The sequence below is a fragment of the Abramis brama genome (assembly GCF_963993115.1).
Source record: "Abramis brama genome assembly, chromosome: 22".
NCBI lineage: Eukaryota > Metazoa > Chordata > Actinopteri > Cypriniformes > Leuciscidae > Abramis > Abramis brama.
In genome coordinates this window covers 22134231-22145823 of record NC_139984.1, presented here as the reverse complement: position 1 = coordinate 22145823, position 11593 = coordinate 22134231, and the positions used below count along the sequence as shown (strand labels likewise).

Genomic DNA, 11593 nt, shown 5'->3' with positions numbered 1-11593 from the left:
ATTAAAACATGTGTCATCAGGATTGTGAATTCAGAAGGTGACCACAAGACACCCCAACAATGTCATATGAATGAACTGAATAAAAGGTCCCATATCATTCAGTGCAGTGCACAGCTCAGATCAATACCACGGTGCAATTAACCTGACAGGCGCGGTGGAATCCATTCCGTGTTTTCCTTCTCACTTACTGTGCTAACTGAGATATTCAATTAAAGATTCCTCTTCCCTCTCTGAAGCGGCTCTCCAGGGCAGATCTTCCGAGCGACCCGCCCTATGTTAGAAATAGGAAAATCCAATAATAACAACACAAGAAAAAAAAAATAATGAAAAAATGAGGCAACTTTGATCACGCATGCTCCCTTGTCATCCACCTTATACACAACATTTCTTCTAAGTTGGAAAGTCGCGGAAAAGCCAGGAAGTAACGTTACAGGTAAGACTTTTGTTTTTGGATGAGCTACACCTCACTAGTCAGATGTAACAATTAGTTTATGACTCCAGTGAGTTTGATATGATCTGGTATTTGTGATGGAATAGATCGATTGTGTGTAATTCAGTTATTGCGTTTATTAAGCTTCTGTTTTGAATAGAACGCGTCAGTTAGTGCAGAACGTGAGAACTGAAACTCTGCGCACCTACAATCACCCACCGTACATGCGGGACAGTCGCGGACCGGTTCTGGGAAACCGCGCGCTGTTTTCTATACGTTAGTCTAAAAGTAGTCCATAACTTTTTGATCGCCTCCGATAACTCGTGACTTGCCTGTCCTTACCTGTCCGCTCGATCTACAGTTATTAAAACAATGAGATATGTAGCCTATCTCTCGTGTCTCTGATAGCCTACTGTAATATAAAGATGTGTAGCCTACAGTACAAGTCGTGTTTTTTTCTTTTTCTTCTTTGATGCCGTTATAGGTAATGTAAATATCGGTGTAAGACGAAAGAGAATTTGACATTGGAGGTTTTATGAAAGCTTTAAATACCCACAACGTGATCGGACACCTAACAGGTGTAAGCCACGCGAGTGCAAAGTGAAAGCATAGTGAATCAAGTATGTAACTTACGTAGTGTGTTTTTGTGTATATATAGGATTTCTGTCTGTAATTTAGTATTTTTTCGTGACACCTGACTTTTTTTGTGATATTTTTGGGTTCTGTAAATCTACAATAAAGTGATAAATAATGCCAGTATTTTATGACAGGGTTTATAGTCCATTTAGTTTTGTTGATAGTACTGTACAAACTGTTGTTATGTTTACCACAACTTTTTAATTTAGCACACTCTAACTTGTAGTTGGTGAAACTTTTGATTAATCTGTTAAGAAACAGAAATTGACTCAAGTAAAAAAAAAACTTTATGCAGACCAGCCAACTTTTTGTTTTTGTTTCCTTTGGAGGGGTTCAAATCTTAATTGATTGCATTTGCATCACAAAACGACACGTTTGGAAGCTTGTCATATCATCACTGTATATTTACAGTGAAATCTAGTCACCACTGCTGCCAATTCTTTTCGTAAATTTCGTATATATATATATTGGCACAGTATAATTAAGCCATTATGTGCCATGCTCTCAATCATAAATGGATTGTTAGATATTAGTTTTATTCTGAGCAATAGCATATGTTCCATTGGATCTTATGAAGTCAATAGGTCAGTAGAGGACAGCAGTAAGGAAGGTAACTTGCTTTCTGTTTCAACTGTTTAGTCAGTTTGTCTTTGACAAAATTAACTTCTTATAACGCTATCTGTTCATGTTACACGTATTGCTTTAATCACTAGCAATAAAAATAGCAATGTACACTGTAAAAAATGATTGCTGTGATTATCACAACTTAAAATTCAACATTAGAATAAGAAATAATGTGTTGTTTCAACTTAAAAAGGTACGTAGTTAACTTTAGTTCAGTTAAGTTGAATATTTAAGTAATCTCAACAAATTTTAAGTTGTTATAACTAATTGCAGCAACATTTTTTACAGTGATCTCCACAAAATAATTGTGCATTAAGTACATAATTAGGATTACTCAGCTTTTTAAATACACAGTTTCATGAAGATTAATGTAATGTGTGATCATTATTATACAATATTTCAAAACACTTTCATAACATTTCCTCCTTTTGCCACCCTTTCTTTTGGATTAATGACTAATAAAAAGTATTTACTACAGCTTGTATTTTCGAACTATTTTAGTGGTATTAGTTTGCGAGGTGTATTTCCTTTCATTATGTGTGTTTGTGTTGTGTCTGAAAGCAATAGCATGTAAAAAGATCACTGCCACTTTAAACCCCAGAGTTCGCGTATTCTCGCTGGATCTTTCTGCTTTGCTAATTATTGTGTTGTTTTCTGAGCAAATATGTCATATCCATGGCGACCAGGCAGGTTTATTGTCTTTCTCATGCAATGGTTCACATAAGTAATTAATTACTCTCTTTTCTCTCTCCCTGTCTCCAGTAAGCCAATCAGTTGAGGGGAAACATCTCGTGCTTAAAATGCCTGTGATATCCAAGAGAAGGTAAACAGAAACCTTGATGTTTAGAATGTAAGTGCCCTGAGCGTTTCGTGTGTGATGTGTGACCACTTGTCTGTGGTGTGCGTCTGCAAATCATACATTATGGTTTTGATCGTTATGCAAAATTATACATATTTAATAAGTAATTATGTGTGAGGACAGCCTTTTTGTGTGTCAAACGACAAGCCTTTGTGTCTAATCAATAGAATAATGAATGAATTCAGCATATTATAAAAAGCCTTAAAAGTCAAATTATTAAAGCTTTTTGAAATCCATTAAATCCATTCGAAAGCTTCACAGGTTGCTTGTAATTGGTTATTAATGTGGGCGTTATTAGGGACGAGCTTTGTTTGGGGCCCCGTCCCGCAGTGTTGATCTGTAACATGTCTGTGGAATGTGGTGGCATGTGGCTCGTGCCCGGAGACGCACTTCCATCTGGACAGCCGTCCAGCTCGAACTGTCAGAGCAGTTTTACAGGTGTTGATCAGCCTTGAATATTCCCTTCCTTACCTCTACATCTCCATCTCTGCTATTCATACTTTAAGATGTTGCATGCTGAAGTGCTGAAAGTTGATAAATGGTGGTTCTAACAGTAACACTAAATGCTTTCTATAGTAAAGAAGTGGTGAAAACCTTTTCATGTCATTTTTGAGATGTTTCTTTAACTTGCTTCAGTCAAAATCAAGGAATTTTCGCTGATTTACTGCAAGTGTCAAGGATCCGGTGCTACCTAAGACCTGCTTTCTTTGTGTCTCTGACCTTGGCTTTGAACCCGTATAACCCTTGTGTTCAAATGTACATTCATGATTCTGCGCTATGCTTGACAGCTCACGAGATGTAATGCAATTGCTTTTTTTACACCACCACTTTGTAAATTGCTCGCTGTAATGATTTGGTATCTGTATTCACACTATTGTGAACCCTTGTAAAATCTTCCGTTCTCAACACGCAGGCTTGCATAGGCCACATGTTTGTTTAATAGTCATTATTATTTTTGTTTTAGTGCACTGGAAATGTCCTCTTTGCATGCTTGATCAACCAGTGGGGAAATCTAATATAATTGAGGTTCAAGGTGAATTGCATCCTGAGCATTTCCCCTTGACAGAAAGAGCATGCATATACTTGAGCAAAAATAAACAAATCACACTGACATCAGTAATATAGGCTTGATTTTGAAGGCATGGAATAAGTATCGATTTAAGCCTTCACTTCATAGATGAAAATGGCCTTTTTGGTAATTTGTCCTGGGTCCTTTCAATGCTGGAGGAGGCGAGCAAGAGAAACGGTTGGGGGGTGGTGGGTGAGTAAGTGAGAGAGAGAGCGAGAGAGAGCTAACAAGACAGAGAAAGGGACATACTGCCCCTTTCCGAGCTCATTATCATTCTTAATAAGTCTTAAGGAAAGAAGGAGCAGTGAGTGTAAATGCAAGGTAATCCTAACACTGGCCAAGGTTACTGGGGACAAAGGCACATGCACACCCCTCCCTGCTGGTTGCACTGGGACACAGAATGAGCCGAACCCCCAGCGGCAGTTACAGAACCCTGCTAGAAGTGCATGAATGATGCTTTCTACGCTGTAAAAATGTTTTGTCTGGTAACTTGAGCTTTAGGTGTTAACTATTAAAGGAACTGGTTATAAAAAATATTTATTATAATATAATTTATTTATTTATATTTTATGATATTTTATTATGTTATATTATTATACACTGTAAAATTAATGATCAATAAAATGACATATTTTTACATTGTTTTAACTCATCAAAATAAGTTAAGCAATTTTCAACTTTTTATATGTTATACAAATTCAACTCATATTTTAAGTCAGATTAATGTAATTTAAGTTGAAATGACTTAAGTTGATTGTACTTAAAAATTTAAGGCATTATTTTTTTACAGTGTATTATATGATATGATATTATATTATATTGATATAACTGTGATGTGTGCAACAGACATTTTTTGACAATTTTTTTATTTATTTAAATTTAATTAAATTAACTTTTAATAATATTGCAATCAGGGTCAGAACTAAATGGTGTCAGAGAAAGTGACAAAAATGACACAGAAATTCCCTTTCATTTTAATATATATATATCAGATTAATTGATTAAATTAAGGCATTTTATCTTAAATTATGGCAATTACACTTTGTTTTATTTGGTTAAAAATGGGCTTCATAAATGTAAAAATTATTTATGTAAATATTGCAACTTTATAAATAAGGTATTTTCTGACGCTGATGTATGAGTGATTAATTATTGAAAAATCAATGAAATCATTTCCAAATCTTTTGATTAAATGTTATTCAGATCATGTTGAATTAATGTTTTATTTCGCATAAGAGCAGTTTGTTAATGCTGCACTCCGCGGTATTAAACCAGCACTTACGTTTGCAGTGTGTACTTGTTTGCTGTCAGGTATTTATTACAGTTCTGAGAGGATTAAATGATTGCATGGACAAAGCTGTGTTTAGCTTACTGGCGAGTTTAGTGCATCATCTGGCTGTCTTGTTTTGAATGCCCCTAGTTTGGAGGTCTCCCTGATCTATTTGTAGGCCTATTTCATGCCCTCAGAATATTATACACATCACGCGGTGCATAAATATCATAATGAACAGCAGTATAAAAGCAGGTCTTGATTGACTGCGACGCTCAGTGTGAATATGCAGCGGCTAAATGAACAAACACAACACAGTCAGATCTGTTAAGCAGAGCTGCTGGCCTTTGTCTGTTTCTTCAGCTTCCCTCTGTCACTTAAAGATGATTTACCCCCAAACAGATGTTTTGAGTCTCACCGTTTGTTCTATTTCCTGCCCTTTCAAAGGTTATGAGTGAAATGCAAAGCCTCAGCAGCGGTGCCCTCGGCCCGTAATTGCCCGTGTTTGTGCCACTGTTATTTTCTGGCTCAGAGATGGAAAATGTTGAGAGAGCGGAGCACTGAACCTCTGGGAGCGCCTCGGCTTTGCACTGGTTGGCGATACAGCATCGGTCCAGTCCTGTCGGAGCTTCGTTCCTGTTTCAGCGCTCCCTGTAGTCTCAACCCCTCCCCGTTCCTGGTTAGGGTTTGTATGGCAACCTGCTCTCATCGCCCCCTGGGGCATCCTGGGAGGCAGAGAGCCATCGCCATGGTGATCAGAGCACAGAACCACCGCAAAGCAGTCCATTGTGACTGGCGCGCGTTGAGGTGAGAGGAACAAAATGTCACAGCAACAGGTTTTTTTTCTTTTTGTTGTTTTTGCCTTTAATGCCCATAGGGGTTTGTTTAGCCTTTGATTCATCTGTGCTGGCGTCTGCTAAACGAGTTGTTTGTGATATCTGTTAATTGCCTCTTTTAAGTCATCCGTTTTGGTGCACGGTAGAAGGGAACGGGAGGAAGTGAAAACAAATGAAAACTGAGTTTGCATTCAACAATCCAGAGGGATGAGAGAAGCGTATTATCATGAGATGGTTATCAACCCGTTTGAATCGTTTGTTTTTTGTACAACACTTTTTTTTTTTTTATTGTAGGTGAAATTTCTTTTTCAGGGGTTTTAGTTAAGTATGAATCTTAGAAGTGAATTCCCAGCTCTCACAAGCCAAACTTAGAGTGAGATTCTAGCAAAACTACAGGTTGTTTAATTTTACTTGAACTCCCCACTTTAATCTTCTTCTGAATGGATGTTGAAAAAAGTCTCTTTTTTTGTTGTTGCACTGAGCATATGAGATCGGTTGTTCTCCACTAGAGGCAGCAAGAACAAATTAAATCCTGCTGTAGGCTGATGCTGAGAGCCCCTCGCAGAACACTAAAGTCTTTCAATTACTGGAGAGTAAAAGCTCAAACTTATTTTGTAAAACCTAAAGTACCACTGAGATTTACCTCAAGCTGAACCGATCTAAGACTTGTGCAAAGCGCAGCATAAATCTGTTCTTATTTAAAGGGATAGTATGCCAAAAAATGAAACTTGACATCATTTATTGTTATTATTTACTATTAGTTATTAGAAGTAGTAATAAAAAAGAATAATAATGGTTACACTTTATTTTACAGTATGTGTACTTACAGTGAAGTTACCCAAGAAAGTATTGGTAATATAAGGATTTAGGGATAGGTTCAGGGTTTATATATATATATATATATATATATATATATATATATATATATATATATATATATATATATATGTTATTGCACTGAAAATCAACTTGACTGGAAATATGAGGGGCACGTGCTCTAAGAGCTTCTGCACTCTTGTTAAAGATGATGTTTCTTCATCTTCCTCTGTGGTGTTGTTTATCATTTGCTGTTGGGGCTTTTAGTTTATGTTAATTGATGCACGTGCAGTAGCAGACATACGGTGCGCTGTGACAGGCGGGGCGGGAAGGCCGTGGCCGAGGGACAGGTCAGAAAAAGGGGCTGCAATCAGCGCGTCTGAGCGGGAGGAAGGCGCCTGTTTCTCCTCTTGTAACCTCGAGGAGGATGTGGGTTGCATTCGGTGACAGGTTCAGTGTTGAGTCTGGCCTCTGGGGTGGGAAGGGACTGCTGCTCTCCTGAGGTGCGGAGGGGCTCAAAAGTCTACCACACCTCTGACTTGAGCCAAAGACCGCACTGAGCCAAAGACTTAGCCTTGCTCTGTTCTTCTCCTGTTGCATTTGTTGCCAATTATCTTGAACCCTGAAAAAAAATTAATTGAACTTCTTTCTATTGTGGACAGTGGTTTCATACACTAGAAGTGGGTTTTCTTAACTGCAAACTCTAATCTATCGAATCTCTTGCAGTTAATTACTAATTGGCATTAGCTCACACTAGCATGCTCAAGCTTAAAACCACTATGTGAAGTGTACTGTATAGTGGTGTTTGTTTTTTAAAGTCATAATGTATCGGCAGATCTTTAATATTGTGATGTACATATTAGTGAACATTTCCGTTACTTGAAATAACATAAAATAAAGGTACACTATGTAACTTTTGGCCTTCTAGCGGACTGCATGCATTTTGCGGAAGATCATTGTTTTGGTTGTGCTTCGGCTCTACGTGACTGTGCGGATGAATATGACTCTTCACAGTAGATAATGCTTCACAATGAACTCTGTTAGAGAGCTATATATGGCAATTTATCTGTTCGATAATATAATGAAAACAGCATCTCCGCATTGCTTTTACAACATTTCAAATCCCTCAGTTCTCGCCACCTCCGAAAAGCCAAGCCAATGTTGATTCTAGTTTTATTACAAGCTCTGTTGTGTTCTCTTTTATGCCAGCAGACTGTCCTTTGTTTCCTTTGTTTCCTTTGTCCTTGTTTTTTTTTTTTTAAATGGGTGATTCCCTAGAGGTTAAAGATTTAGCGTGCTCCTTATCAACCTTTCTTGCACGTTGTGACAATTAACCTATGGCACTCCCACACCATACGCGTCAAAGTAGCCGGAGTAACTTTTCTCTATTTGCGGATATGATGAGACGCGCATGGGCCATGCATGAATGTGATGAGACATACACATGTACGCAATTTCCCCTAAAAACTAAAAGCTAGGTCTAAAATATAAATACTTATAATAGGCTTACCATAGTGAATAATGGTGTATTGATGTATTGAATTTAAATAAATAATAATTAAAAACAATAATTAAACGTACAGTATGGAATTTTTCGCCGCTAGGGGTCGCTAACCTAATGTTACAATAACAAAGGCGTAGTTTGATGACGCAACATTTGCTAAGAATTATGGATCTTGTCGTCAACGTCAAGCCGACCGATCTAATAATGTTTATTGAATGAGTGAATACATCGATGCTTTTATCATGACTGTGATATGAAGCAGTTCGGGATTGCTAAGAGACAGCTATCAGCTCCACACGCGATGCGAGTCCCGCGAATATAAAAGGAATAAGGACATTTCATTCTACCGAACTACACGCAATTGCAGAATTACAACTCACAGGTCAGTTTATTAGACAAATTAAACTTGTGAGGTAACGCAGCGCTGTTTCATTGGTCTAACATTAGCCTACACTAGCACACTAAACTGCATTTAAATGTGTTGAAATGTATATGTTTGTTTGTCTGTATGAGACTAGCAGTAAGCTAGATCAACATTAGAATAACATAGATCATATGCTAACATTTTATCATTGTTGAACTATATAACATTGATTAGTTTTATGTAAATGTGCTCACCTGTTTAATAAAGTACATGTAGGAGCGGTCGAAGTCTCGGACGTGGAGCTCTCGTTTATATACTGTCTATGGGAGCTCTAGGCATCTCGAAAACACCGCGCTGATATTGATTCTCGTTTTAGTTCTTTTTTTATCCAAAGTCTGCTTGCCATGGTCCATAATGTTTGAACAAAACAACAACAGCGTGCAAATAGATATTGCGAACTACACAGTTGTCCACGTCTGTCGCCTTGGTTACTATCAGAGGGCTCTGGTTGCTATGGCAGTTCGAGCGGAAACCAGGGACAACACGGATATGACGCCATTGACGGCGACAAAACGGAAATAAAGAAACGGTCCGTGTCTTCAAATTAAATTACAAATTTCTCCTGGTTTGAAAGTTGTTGGAAACAGTCGGGATAATGTAAGTACACAACTAAAAAAAATATATAACATAGATATAGTGATTTTTGCTATTTTTAAAGCAAAAAAGTTACATATTGTGCCTTTAAATAATATATTAATTTAAATATTATTATATTAAAATATATATTAAACTATTATTAATTAAATATATTAAAACAGCTATACATTTTAAGAGTATTTCTTCACTTCAGTTTTTTTTGTCTTTCTCTTTCTTTTCATATTTTTGTTTTAAAGACACAATGATTTTAAAGCTTCTTCTTTCTCAAAAGAGAAAGTGTAGTGTCAGCACTGACGCCTCTGTTTTTACTCTCACCTTCAGCAATTGGATACTTGGCCTCCTATGTTACGGAACAACCTTATTGACCGCTTATTTGTCCGCTCCTTTTTCTTCCTTGACAGATACCTCAGCGGTTGCCGTCTCAATCAACTTGTGTGGTAATTCCACTTCAGAATTCCACTTGGCTGTCTGAGTAAATAATTTTTTTAGCATTTATTAGTACGCCGTGTTGCCAGAAGGAATTCCTCCCTTCTCCTGTAGCCACTCCAGTAATTAGCAAATTGATTAGGAGAACTTCAGCACACCTCCTTGGTTCTTATCTCCTCATTCTAGGACAGTATTGCAGTGCCATGGGACGGTGTAAATATTTTAAGGGGAAACCCTCAGCGAATCTCATTAATGGCTGTGGGGCTTTGCAGCTGTCTCCTGTTGAAGATCCTAGCCAATTTTCTAAACTGTGATTAAAGAAAAGTTTTGTATTATTTAAACATGCTGCGTCCTGTGGGTTTTCGCGGTGCCACCGAGGTCCTCCCTAAGCATTTACGTGTGTTTGTGTTTTTTCTCTACTTTCTCTTCTCCCGCTCCCTTTAGATCGATTAGTTTTGATTCAAAGGAGCAAAGGAGCTTTGAAAGTTGTGGTCATTCTGGGATGCATTTTGCAAAATGTGACAAAGACCTCTCTTTTATGTACGAATCCTAATTAAATTTTTACCCCATCCCTACGCTGCAGACGCAAAGACTTGGTAGCAATTTGGCAGCTAATCACATTGAATTTTAAATGGGACTGTTTAAAGATGGCTTTAGATGCTCTCAGGATGGCACACTAGTGCAAATTAAGTCAGAATAGCATGCTGTTTGGAGAGAGAAACAATAAAGTGAAATCCACATCACAATTGTCTTATGCATTTACGTCAACAGACGTCTTACACTATTTGCTTTTCTCATTTAATTATTTGAAAGGAACAGGTAAACAATCAGCTGTTTTTTTAGTAAATGGAGACAGAAAAAACGCAATTCTTTTAATTATTCTGCCTGTTACGTTATTCCGTCTTGTCCTTACAATTTATGTAATTGAGGGAAAATGCACAATCTAACAAACAGTAAGGCTGCTTGATTGGTAAAAGGATTTGGCACCGTAGAAACGATTCATCACTTCTAATTTGTGAGTAAAGCCTTGGTGAAATGGAAAACTCTTGTGGAAAAGCTTGTCAACAAATGTGTTTGTGCATAAAATAAAAAAAATCTACGAAGAAGCTGTCCTCACACATTTAGTATACATCATTAAGTTCCTTGTAGCCAATCATATTGCCCATTCACCCAGCATTCCAGAACATATTAGTGACATCTCGTTAGCAGAAAAAAGATATCTGAGGGAAAAATTACCAAGCAGGCTTCAATTGTTTTTTGTTTTTTTCTTTTCAAGTGGAATGACTGGAAAGAGCAATTCTCACGAAATGGGATATTTGTGCCAGGCTTTCGGTCTATTACATTTTGTTCAAGAGAAGCTTTCTTCTTTAAAAATGCTTGTCATTTGTCTTTCCTTATTTAACTCAATGTTTTTTCACATCAACATCAACAACTGAATGAAAGCAAAGAGCATACAATGAAGCCTTTTATTTAGTACAATGAAGTTTTTTTTCTAGTGTAATGCACTTTGTATGGAATAAAATGGATGGGTAGATTTGTTTGATTGATTTGTTTCCTAACAGTCATATTAATCTTGCATTGTTGATGTAAAAACTGTCCCGGAAACCCTTAACTGCATAAGCGTTACAGTCGTTTTTGTGCTCCTTGTACATAAAATTTGCATCAAACATGCTTAATAGTACATGATTATTCTCAGAAGAAATTCAAAGCTCAGGAGACTAAATGGCATTCTCATGTTTACTGTAAGTATCAGTTTTGTGTCAGACGTTAATATTCATTAGAATAAATAAAAATAGACATAAATGAGACAATAATTTGAGCAATAAAATTATTGCGGGCAGAATAATTCAGATAATCTTGGAGGACATACTGAAATCTCTGACTTTGGATTGCGGACTTCAGTGTCTTGGCAAATGCGAGTTCATGGTTTGAGACACTGTTGAAATCTCTTCTAAAACCCCTGAGGAGACGCATGAAAGATTACTATGGAGAAAATATAAGGAAGCAAGAAATTTTCGCTAGGAGAAACAATTGAGATATTAAAGAGATCTAATTTATCATTTTTCTTTTCCATGGGTTCAAAAATGTGACCTGTATAATAT

At 37.0% G+C, this 11593-nt stretch overlaps 1 protein-coding gene across 2 annotated transcripts in view; it reads left to right on the top strand.

Annotated features, from left to right (window-relative positions):
• Nucleotides 1-207: 207 nt before the first annotated feature.
• Nucleotides 208-11593, top strand: part of casz1 (castor zinc finger 1) — a 185777-nt gene continuing 174391 nt past the window's right edge. The window contains exons 1-2 of one of the 2 annotated variants that reach the window (XM_084099369.1): nucleotides 208-433; nucleotides 2453-2540. The gene's annotated coding sequence lies outside the window, so the exon portion shown is untranslated. The remainder of the gene's footprint in view (nucleotides 434-2452; nucleotides 2541-11593) is intronic. The other variant, XM_084099368.1, reaches the window with a different exon arrangement.